Below are 12,805 nucleotides of genomic sequence, written 5' to 3'. Positions count from 1 at the left end.
CAAAATACCAACAATCTCCCCCTTTGGCATTGATGGCAACACAAGATGGAAAAACCATCAAAGTGCCAAAACAGAAATGCCAAATACCAAAAATCAACAATCTCTCCTAAACAACAATCTCTCCCCCTGGGAGAAACATGTGTTTATCCAAGGATTTTCAATACCAATCTCTCCTTAAAAGATAATGTGTTTTTCCATAGATATCTCTCCCCCTTTGACATCAAATGCCAAAGTTATAATAAAACCAAGTTCATATACAAAATACCAATTAATTCAATATACCAACCAATACCAATCAATACCAACTACTCCCCCTGAGAAGTAGCTTCCTCATCAAAGACTGGAGTAAAAGATTTGCCTTTTAATTCTATCGGTTGATGACAATCATCAACTGTATAAGTCTCTACCAGTGGTGATATGAATCCAAGCTGATCTCTGAGATCTTCAAAAGTCTCCTTAGAAAAAGGTTTTGTTAAAATATCTGCAAGTTGTTCTTTAGTATTCACATAAACCAGTTTTATCTCCTTTTCTTCAACTTTTTCCCTTTGAAAATTCAGTTTGATAGAAATATGTTTTGTTTTAGAATGTAATACCAGATTCTTAGATATATCAATTGATGCAGTGTTATCACAATATATAGTAATAGGTTCCTTGCATTTTACCTTTATGTCTTTCAACGTTTTCTTAAGCCATAGTACCTATGTACAGTTAGTTGCTGCTGCAACATATTCTGATTCTACTATTGATAAAGATGTACAACTTTGTTTCTTACTCAACCAAGAAACTAATCTCTTTCCAAGAAATAATGCTCCGTCGGTGGTGTTTTTCCTATCATCCACATCTCCTGCCCAATTTGCATCTGTGTATGCACATAGATCAAAATATTCATCTCTAGGATACCATAATCCAAAATTTGGAGTGCCTTGTAAGTACCGAAAAATCCTTTTCACTACTGATTCATGATTTTCCTTAGGATTACTTTGAAATCTAGAAACAATACATACTACATTCATAATATCAGGCCTGGTTTGTGTCAAATATAGTAAACTTCCTATCATAGATTTGTATCTAGTTGGATTAATAGGTGTAGATTCATCCCTTTGTGATAATTTGTCATTTGTAGTCATAGGTGTGCTTACCAGTTTAGAGTTCTCCATCCCAAATTCATTTAGTAACTCTTTCAGGTACTTGGATTGACTCAAAAATATACCTTTGTTAGTCTATGAAATTTGCAATCCTAAAAAGAATTTTATTTCTCCAATCATAGACATTTCAAATTCTTGCTGCATTTTAATAGAAAATTCCTTACATAATCCATCTTCTCCTCCAAAGATTATATCATCAACGAATACTTCTATAATCAAGATGTCATCATTAGTTATTTTTTAATATAAATTGTTGTCTGCATTTCCTTTAATATAACCAATCTTTAAAAGATACTTATCCAACCTTGCATACCAAGATCTTGGGGCTTGTTTTAATCCATACAGAGCTTTTCTTAACATGCAAAGCATATCATTGTCATTTGTCAAAGAAAATCCATCAGGTTGTTCAATATAGACTTCCTCTTCAAGATTTCCATTCAGGAATGCATATTTAATATCCATTTGATAAACTTTGTAGTTCTTGTGAGCTGCAAAGGCCAAGAATAATCTGACTGCCACAATTCTAGCTACCGATGCAAAGGTTTCATTGTAATCAACTCCTTCTTTCTGAGAATATCCCTTACACACTAATCTTGCTTTATTTTTTACAACCTTACCATCTTCATTAAGTTTGTTTCTAAATACCCATTTGGTTCCAATTACATTTTTATCTTTAGGCCAAGGAACTAATGTCCAAGTATTATTTTTCTCAATTTGTCCTAATTCTTCTTCCATAGCTTTAATCCAAAATTTATCTTTACATGCCTCATTAATAGATGATGGTTCAATTTGAGAAATAAGACATACCTCTTCATTTGCCTATCTTCCTCTTGTCATAACTCCTTTAAATTTGTTTCCAATTATCTGATCTTTAGAATGACTCAATCTTACATACCAGGGTGTCTTAGTTTGTTGTTGTTCTTCAATTACTGTGGAATCCACTGATGGTACCCGGGTAACTGGATCTTATTTCTGTACCGGTGGATTTAGTGTAGGTTCATTTGTCACAACTTCTGTTTGTGGTTCAGAGTCTATATACCTTGAAGTTCTTCTGAATTGTTCATCAATCTTTACATTTGTACTCTCAACAATTTTCTGCAATCTCTTATTAAAGCATCTATATGCCTTGCTCTTAGATGAATAACCAAGAAATATTCCTTCATCACTTCTAGGATCAAATTTCCCAATATACTCATCTCTTCTAATATAACATTTACTTCCAAAAATTATGAAATACTTGAGAGTAGGAGTATTACCAAACCATAGTTCATGAGGGGTCTTACCGGTTTCACCTTTGATGTGAACTTTGTTGAATGTATAGATGGTTGTGTTGACTGGTTCTCTCCAATACACGTGGTAAATTTTCTTAAGATAATATACTTCTTGCTGCATCCAAGATAGTTCTATTTTTCCTTTCAATAACTCCATTCTGTTGTGGTGTCTGAGGTGCTGATAGTTGTCTTCTGATTCCATTCACTTCATAGAATGTATTAAAGTTCTTAGATGTGAATTCTCCTCCTTCATCTAATCTTAAACATTTGATTTTCTTACTGGTTTCATTTTCAACCATTGCATTGAATAGTTTGAACTTTCCAAGTGCTTCTGATTTTTCTCTGAGAAAAGTAACCCAACACATTCTAGAATAATCATCAATAATTAGCATGAAATATCTATCACCTTGTAAGATTTTAGTTCTAGCTGGACCACATAAATCAGTGTGAGTCAAATCAAGAGCATTATTGGATTTTTCTGGAATACTTTTGAAACTAGCTCTAACTTGTTTTCCAAATTGACATTCCTGACAAATTGTATTCTGAGGTTTCACAATTTTTGGTAGATCTCTAACTACCTTAGAAGTATTGATCTTCACCATGCAATCAAAGTTTATATGACATTGTCTCTTATGTCGTAACCAGCTTTCATTTATATGTGCAATCAAGCATGGCTTTTCACTATTATTCAAATGAAAGATATTACCTCTAGTCTGATTACTGGTTACAATTTCTAAACCAGTTCTATTCATGATTTTGCATTTTCCATTCTTAAATTGTAACTGAAATCCCTTCGCAACCAATTGACCAACACTTAAAAGATTATACTTTAATCCTTCAACATAGTAGACATTGTCAGTGTTATGCTTACCATCAAGAATTTATTCTTGAAAGTTCAATAATTTACCTTTGTCTCCTATCATATGATGTGAGCATCCCGAGTCAATGATCCATTCATCCTTTACTTCAACTTTAGCTGCTAGCACTTGTTCTACTGGTTGAGTAGTAGGTGTCGGTTGATCTTCTTTTATAGCAACAAAAACCCATCCATTGTCTATTGGATCCTCATCAGAATCATCAGTCACACCTTCATCAGCAATGTAACAAGATTTGTCTTTGTTCTTAAATCTATATCTCTGATATTCAGGATTAGGCTTGTATGTTCTTCTAGCTTCTTCTCTTAGTCTAGCATGTCTATCAGGGCATCTCGAAGCCATATGACCAATCTTAGTGCAGTTTAAACATTTAAAGCATGCTTTACCTTCATACTTACTTCCAACTGGACCTATTGGCATTTTCCTTGCAAATAGTGCTTCAAGATATTCAAGCTCTTCATTCTCCTTCCTAGTTTCTTCAAGTTCTCTTGCATAAAAGGCTTTCCAATCTGATTTGTCAAATGATGGAGAAGATGATGTTGATGCTTTAAAGGCCAAATCTGTCTTTATAGTAGCAACAAGACCAAAGTCCTCAATTTCAAAAGCTAAAAGTTTTCCAATAAATGTATCTCTAGTTATTGATGTATTAGGCATTGTTCTCAACTCATTTATAGCAGTAACCTTCATTTTATATGCCAGTGGAAATCCTCTTAATATTTTTGAAACAATTTCATCCTCACTCAAGGTTCCTCCACAACATTTAATACCCAAAACAATTTCATTTACTCTTTCCATAAAAGCATAAATCCTTTCATCTTCTTCCATTTTTAGATGTTCGTACATGACTCAGAAGCTTTCAAGTTTTGTAATCTTGATTGTGGAATCTCCTTCATTCAGTGTTTCCAAATGATCCCAAATAGCTTTAGTAGTAGACCTATCTGATAATCCCATGATTTGTTGATCTAATAAAGCACTCAAACGTGCTTCTCTTGCTTTGCAATCATTCTCCTCATCTTTAGCTAAGGTAGTTGGAGCAGTCTGACCAGCCACAACAGCAATATAGCCATTCTTTGTAACTTCCCAGATGTCTTTACCAATGCAATTCAGATGTGTCTCCATCTTGATCTTCCATATCCCACAGTTGGTTCCATCAAGTTTAGGACTATCCTTCCTGAAATAATTAGTAGTCATTGGATCTCCTCAAGTTGTTAAACTTCTACAAAAGAGGACTAAGCTCTGATACCAATTTTTAGGTCCCAGAGACAACTGAGAAGGGGGGGGTGAATCATTTGTATAATAAATTCAAATCAAAATCTATTAAACCAACTTAATGCGTAATACCGATAAACTAGTTAAGTATGTTGGTAGACAGTGTTAACAGTAAATTGCTATACCGGTAAAGATTAATGCATGAAACACAAACATAAAGTCATCCACAACACATAACACAAATATTTGTACGTGGAAACCCTGTAAGGGGAAAAACCATGGTGGGAAACCTTACCCACAATCAGATGATACTACTGCCGATAGTAAGTGTACATAAATGGGGTCTGCACATGGAGAAAGCCCAACAGCCTAGAGGTCACTGCTTAATCGCAAAATGGGAGTCACACTAACTACAGTTGGATGGTTAAATCCAATAAGAATGTACTACACAAAATAGCATCTTCATATGCTGGATTCAGTACCGGTGTAATGCTGATATGCTTCTACAAAAACCTAGCTTCACCTTCAAATGATGTCTCTATGTATACCTCTGCTTAATCTCGCATATACCTTCTCACAATCCTTTTTCTCATTCCACATTCGATCTTACAAATAAGATCTTACATTTATACCATAACCTAAGACCAATTTTAATAGGCCGACTCTACAAGATATTACAAACATTTTACAAACAATATAATATCTGATGCAATAACCGATTGAACATGTCATCTTAATGCATTTACAATCAATAATAAATCATCTCCATAGCATGCCATGCTGATCTGAAAAAGATAAACCTACCAGTGTAACCCTAGGTAACCCTAGACCTATTTGTCAGTAAAAGCAAATATGTAAATATGAATATACCATTGATTAATTCTTCAAAACAAAGTGTCTGCATGATGTCTTCAACATTACCAAGTTTCTTCCATATCATTCCAAGTGTCGATGATCATTTTATCCTACCGGTGAACATTATATCCTGCCGGTGAACCATATACCAGTAACTGTTCAATAGTTGCTTGCCGGTGAATGCTGCTGGATCTCCAAAGTGCTAGTGTTTTAGTAGGTGTTGACATCAATGACAAAACCATACCAAAATACCAATACCATCAATGTGGAATTGTATAGGCATCTTCTTTTTGATGAAATCCTAGGTTACCCAAACCATGTTCCTATTGAAATAAGGGACAAACTCCCGAAATTTGCTAGAAACAATGCAATAAGTGCAGACGAACACCAGAAGTCTTTCACTAACATGATTAATGACTAGGATATTGCCAATGAGGATGTGATTATGAAATTTTTTGTGCAGTCTTTAGTGGATGGTGCCAGAGATTGGTATAGAGGGTTACCTGTAGATAGCATCAATTCTTGGGATGAATTCAAGAATTGTTTTCAAGAGAAATATGGTGACAAGAAAAATGTTAGCTTCATGCTCAATGAATTTAACAACATCAAAAAGTCTAATAATGAGGTTGTCGCAGATTTTAATTCCAGGTTTCAAAAGGCAATGGGTAGACTATTTCAAGTGATGAGGCTAGATGAGAATGTCTGTTTAACCACTTATTACAGTGCCTTTCATCCTAAGATGGATTACATTCTCATAGATAAGAACCCACATAGTTTAAGAGATGCTTTCAGATTGCAATTAATGTAGAGAGTAATAGAAAGGCATCAGGTAAAGTGGGAAGAACTGATGGAAGATTGTCGCAGGAACAAAAACCACAACAAAATAAATCCTCTAAAGAAGAGGATAAAATAGAGAAATTAATGGCTGTTATTAAGGATCTTACTACTAAAGTAAGTAAATTTGAGAAGCCTCACTACAATTGGTAAGACAGACCTTCTAGGTTGCATGATATGTTATATAACACTGCATGGAAAGATGGCAAACCTGTGCAAGATAGATCAAAAGGAACACAAAATCAAAACACCCCTAATCCTTTAAAAGGAGTAAATGTACATAACATGGAAAATACCCCTTGGTGTATGGCATGTGATGGACCACATTCTCCCTATCAATGTGTTGTGGCTCAAGCTCTAAATGCATCCATGAGGGATGAGGGTGAACCTGGAGTTAATATGCTTGAGTATACTGTGGACAATAACTCTGAGTCTTCAGAAGATGAAGCAAGTGAATATGATGTCTCGAGAAGCAATGCAAATTGCCAAGGGCAATTGAAAATTGATTGGCATCCCACTTTGAATGTAGTCACAATTGAAGATGAAGAGATTCATCTTAGAAGGCCTAGCTAGGAGGAAGTCAAGAATCTCACTAAGGCTGCAATAGCCAAAGCTAACCATAACTATAATCTGAGAAGCAACAAAAATGATGAAAGTCAGCATAGGCCTCGTTCTATGTTTGCTAAGGAAATTTCTTCTAAGAGGACCATTGAAAACAAAACTCCTATCAAAGATAGTCAGGCTAAAAGTGATCAGTCAAGTAATTCAGGGAAACCTAATGTTGTTGATACAACTGGTAATAAGGCAGAGACCACTGTGTTGGCATCACAATAAGTTTTGAAGTCTTAATATTATTATTTTGTCATTGATGTCAAGCAATTGATTTTCTGATTCAGTATGATGTTGCCATATCTTAAAAAGTATGTTTTGATGAGCATAAAGATGTTGGTAAAAGACACAGAAAGAATGTGAAAATGAAGGGGAGTAATAGGTTATTCAATGGGCAACTATTACCGCGTTAGATAGTGATGAGATTATGATGCTTTGATTGTTTTGATATCTTATATATATGTATTCAAAGACTGAACATGAAGGGGAAAAGATTTCACATAATAGAATGAGTAAAGGTTTGATACTATTCTATTTTACTGAGCAAGGAGCTAGTCGGTAAACACCAAGGTTACCGATGTCGGTTAATGAAAGAAAAAGTCACCGAGAAGAGAATGTCTACCGAGTAAAGTTCAGTATTAACCGAGTATGAACCGAGCAGTAATAGAATGCATTAAATACAGTGTATACACTATTTAATGAAGGATGCCGATGAGCTGGAGTTTTATTGAAGATAGGAATGTCGTGCAAGAAGTTTGTTAAGGATAAATGGCAATTAAAATTCAAGAGTAAGATCTACAACACAAATTGAACAGTCATAACCAAGCATAAGTACCAAGAAAGGTATACAAGTTTCAAGGAAAGATAAAATGTTTTTCAGATCGAAGGATATAATGAACCTAGTCAAGTTTGAAGATCTGATGGCTAAGATTAATCATGGGAAATGTGATTAGGGAGATTAAGCGGTCAGGAATTGCTTATAAATAAAGTAATTTTGTTGAACAAGAAAGTGGGCAAACTGAAGCACAGTGATGCTACAGAGGTGATTACCGAGTACAAAAGATTGAAGATCTAATTGAAGAACAGATTGAGAAGCCCAGCAAGGAGAAAGATAAGTCTTATGACAAGATTATCTTGAGCATATTGAGCACATAGAATCTTCTTTAATATTTTAGATGTGAAGTTGTAGATGTATTTTATTACTGTTATTTATGTTTGTAAGTGACAGGAAATCTCTTAACCGAGTGGACTTAACAGTCTTATTTGTAAATCCTCTTGGAAGGTAACATTCTGAATGAGTGTTTGAAATCCTTTGACAAGGTTACTTCTAACAAAGTGAAGATTCTAACAGATTTGAGGGAAATACTTTGACCGGGTCACATCTAGCAATGTGTATGTAATCTTTAACAGGATTTGCTTTTAACCGAGCATACTCTAGAAGAGTATATTTTCTTGTGGGTCTGAAATCTCACAGTGGTTTTTCCCTATTAGGGTTTCCACGTTAAATATGGTGTCAAATGTGATTTAATGTTTCATGTTTATCTATTTATGAGTTTGAATGATTTACAGGCATAAGTTGCATATCAAGTAAATGCTACCGAGGTTGAATTTGATTAGAGTAAAAATTATTGGGGTTATTTGATTCAACGCCCCCCCCTCTCATCTAACTAACAATTGGTATCATAGCTAGGACTCTGGAAGAAAAAGTTTAAAGGTACTTGAGGAAAGATCCAAAGATGTATAAAATGGATGCACCAAAGCTGAACAAGTCAAGTTTCACCACATGGCAGAAAAGGATGAAGTTGCACTTATCAGGAATTGGAGAATATGCAACATATTATCTAGAGAATGATTACAATGAACCTAGCACCTAACCTATGAAAATGGAAGAAATAAAGGCAAAGCAAGAACACATTCAAGCAATGATAGAGATAACATCAGCTTTGACCGACTCAGAGTTTAATGATCTAGAAGGTTGTAATGATGCCAAAGCAATGTGGAATAAGCTCACATCTATGTATGGTGGAGACAAACATGTTCAAAGAGCAAAAGCAGACAGTCTAAGAGGACAACTTGAATCCATGAGAATGAATGAAGGTGAGAACATAATCCAATACAGTACAATGTTAAAGGAAACTGTCAATCAAATCAAAGGAGCAGGAGGAACTATTGAAGAAAAGGATGTAACAAGTAAGTTGTTGAGAACACTTCTACCTACTTATGCCATTAGAGTATTTGCAATTAATGAATTAAGGTTTGTACCAAACATGCCAGTCTCCTTGGATGCTACTATCGGTAAGCTACATGCTTTTGAGTTAAGTAATTTTGATAACAGTGGGTCTTCGATAAATAAAGTTGAATCTGCATTCAGTTCTTTTCATCTCAGTGAATCTGAAGATTATAATGATAGAATGTCTAAGTATACTGAAGGAAATCACAGTGGAGCAAGTGAGAGATTTCACAAAAACATGGAAGAAGTACACAAACTATATGAGGAAATCAGAAAACAAGAAAAGTTTGAAGCATTATTGGCCAGAAGGTTACCGAGAGGCAAAGGTAAGTATAAAGGGAAGTTACCTTTAAAATGTTTTAACTGTGATAAAATTGGACATATGGCGTCTAACTATCCTGACAAAGATGATGAAAAGAAAGAATACCGAGATGAGAGACAAAAAGACAACCAATACAGAAGGCACCGAGACTTCAGAAGGAGAGAAAGAAAGACATGCCTAGTAGTTGATGAGGAATCCAATGCTGATAAATCTGATGAGATTGAGATGGAGGAAGTTGTATATGTGGCTATCAAAGATGGATCAGATGAAGAAAGGGATGAAGAAAAATCCTTAATATCACACATAAATAAAAATTATTCTTGGATCATAGATAGTGGATGCTCACATCACATGACAGGTGATAAACACAAGTTTGTTAAATTAGAAGATTATGATGGAGGTTATGTAAGATTTGGTAACGATGCACCATGTCTTGTGAAAGGTAAAGGTTCTATCAGACTTCTTGACAATGCTAAATGTGATAATGTATATTGGGTTGAAGATCTGAAATACAATTTGTTGAGTGTAGCACAGCTAAATAATACAGGGTACCGAATAGAATTTCAGAAAGCAATTGTCAAAGTTCATGACAAACATGGAAAGTTAGTTGCTACTGGGACTCAAACAAGAGGTAATACATTTCACCTTGACTCAACTCGGAACAATTGTCTGTATGCAAAAATAGAAGATACCTGGTTATGGCATAAAAGGTTTTGTCATGTAAATTTTGATAATCTAATCAAAATAAGTAAGAAGCATCGTGTAAGAGGTCTATTGAGCTTGGAAAAACATGACAATGCCAGATGGGTAAGATGACAAAATCAAGCTTTACAAGTAAGTCTTGCACTTCTAAAGGAATTTTAGATCTTGTACGCACTAATCTTTGTGGTCCTATGAAAGTTTAAATTTACTATGGTGATAAATACTTCATATTATCTGTGGATGATTACTCAAGGATGATGTCAGTTACATTTCCAAAAGAGAAATCAGAAGCTTTTCAAATGTTCAAATGGTATAGGGCAAGAGTTGAAAAAGAAATAGGAAGATAGTTGAAATGTCTTAGATCTGATAGAGGAGGAGAATTCATTTTTGATGAATTTAACTTATTTTGCAATGATCATAGTATAAAAAGACAAGTGTCAGCATGAAGGACACCACAGCAAAATGGAATAGCTGAAAGAAGGAACAAATCAATTATAGATTGTGCCAGAAATTTCATGATAGAAAAGAGAGTACCTCAAATATTTTGGAGAGAAGCAATAAGCACTGCAGTTTACACCTTGAACCAAGTACAACTGAAGAAAGGATCTATGAAGACACCTTATGAAATCTGGTATGACAAGAAACCAAATGTAAGTTATTTTAAAATATTTGGAAGTAGATGTTATGTTCACAAAGATGATAGAAATGGAAAATTTGATCAGAAAAGCGAGGAAGGAACATTTCTTGGTTATTCCTCTAGGAGTAAACCATTTAAATGTCTGATCAAATCATCTAACAAAATTGTGGAAAGTGCAAATGTGAAAATTGATGAATTTGTAGAAAGGAATGATGAAAGAAATTCTAAAGAACCAGAAGATTATGAAGAATTTGTATATGTACAACCGACTAGTTTTACCGAGAAAGCCAATGAAGAAAATACTAAGTTAGCGAGCAATGAAGAAGATCATACAGAGCCTACCGAGCCTATATTAGCAAAATATGTCAGAAGAAATCATGCATCAAGTCAGATTATAGGAGATAAGGATGCTTCAGTGATGACAAGGAACAAACTGAGACACAACACATGTTTGATATCCAAATTTGAACTGAGGACAGTAAAAGAGGCATTAAGCAATGAAGATTGGATAAATGCTATGACAAAAGAGATTGATCAAATCAAGAAAAATGAAACATGGACATTGGTCCCAAGACCAAAAGAGAAAAATGTAATCGGTACAAAGTGGATTTTCAAGAATAAGCTAAATGAAAAAGGTGAGGTCATTCGGAATAAAGAAAGGCTAGTTTGCAAAGGTTATGCTCAAGAAGAAGGAATAGACTATGTAGAAACTTTTGTACCTGTAGCAAGACTTGAAGGAGTAAGAACATTGTTGGCATATGCTGCTTACAAAAATTTCAAGGTATATCAAATGGATGTTAAATCTACATTTTTGAATGGTATACTAGAAGAAGAAGTCTATATTGAACAACCTAGAGGATTTATTGAAGAGAAGAATAAAGATTAGGTATGTAAGTTGAACAAAGCTTTATATGGTCTAAAGCAAGCACCTAGAGCATGGTATGAAAGGTTGAACTCTTACTTATTAAATATTGGATTTATAAGGACTAGTGAGAATAGCAACATGTATATGAAGAATGATGAGAATGGAGTATTGATGTCAGCCATATTTGTTGATGATATTATTTTTTGTGGAAATGATTCTTTATGTAAGAAATTTGGAAATGAAATGTGCAAAGAATTTGAGAAGTCATTAATAGGTGAGATAAAGTATTTTATAGGTTTACAAATACTGCAAATGAAAAATGGGATTTTTATTACTCAATCCAAGTATATAAAGGAAATCTTGAAGAAATTTGGAATGGAGGATTCTAAACCTGTAAGTACTCCTATGACTACTAATTGTAAACTATCAAAGAATGATGAATCTGCATCTGTTGATGAGACACTTTACCGATCTATGATTGGAAAATTGCAATATGGAGTTCACAGTAGGCCTGATAGAGCACATGTAGTAGGTATAGCTGCAAGATTTTCTACAGATCCCAAAGAAACTCATATGATAGCAGTCAAGAGAATTTTCAGATATTTGAGAGGCACTGAAGATTATGGTCTACTATATGAAAAGAGGAATGATTTTGACTTAAAAGTCTATACTGATGCTGATTGGCCAGGAAATATTGATGACAAGAAAAGCACAAGCAGTGGAGCTTTCTTTTTGGGAGAAAGAATAGTAAGTTAGCTTAGCAAGAAACAAAGATGCATTTCACAGTCAATAGTTGAAGCTGAATATGTCGTTGTAGCATTGAATTGTACCAATATAGCATGGATCAAACAACTGTTGGAAGGAATGAATGAGACAGTTACCAGGCCAGTAACTATATTTTGTGATCATACAAGTGCTATTAACATTTCAAAGAATATGGTAATGCACTCTAAGACAAAACATATCTCTATAAAGTATCATTATCTTAGAGAAGAAGTTCAAGAAAAGAATGTTGTGCTAGAATATGTTAGCACAAAGGAACAAATCGCAGACATCTTCACAAAGCCATTGCCAAGGGACACTTTTGAGTATCTCAGAAGTAAGTTAGGGGTACTACCCCTATCTAGCACTCACTGATAGAGTTCGGTAACAACATCTATTCTATGACTCCAAAGAATACTATTTGTAAGTTTATGTTGATTTACACACTTTAGAAGGATGTCTAAAGTTGTGCAGGATATAGTGAATGAA

This window comes from Cryptomeria japonica, chromosome 3 (genome assembly GCF_030272615.1).
Source record: "Cryptomeria japonica chromosome 3, Sugi_1.0, whole genome shotgun sequence".
Taxonomy (NCBI): domain Eukaryota; kingdom Viridiplantae; phylum Streptophyta; class Pinopsida; order Cupressales; family Cupressaceae; genus Cryptomeria; species Cryptomeria japonica.
The sequence above is the reverse complement of the archived record's forward strand: the minus strand, read 5'-3'. Positions refer to the sequence as shown.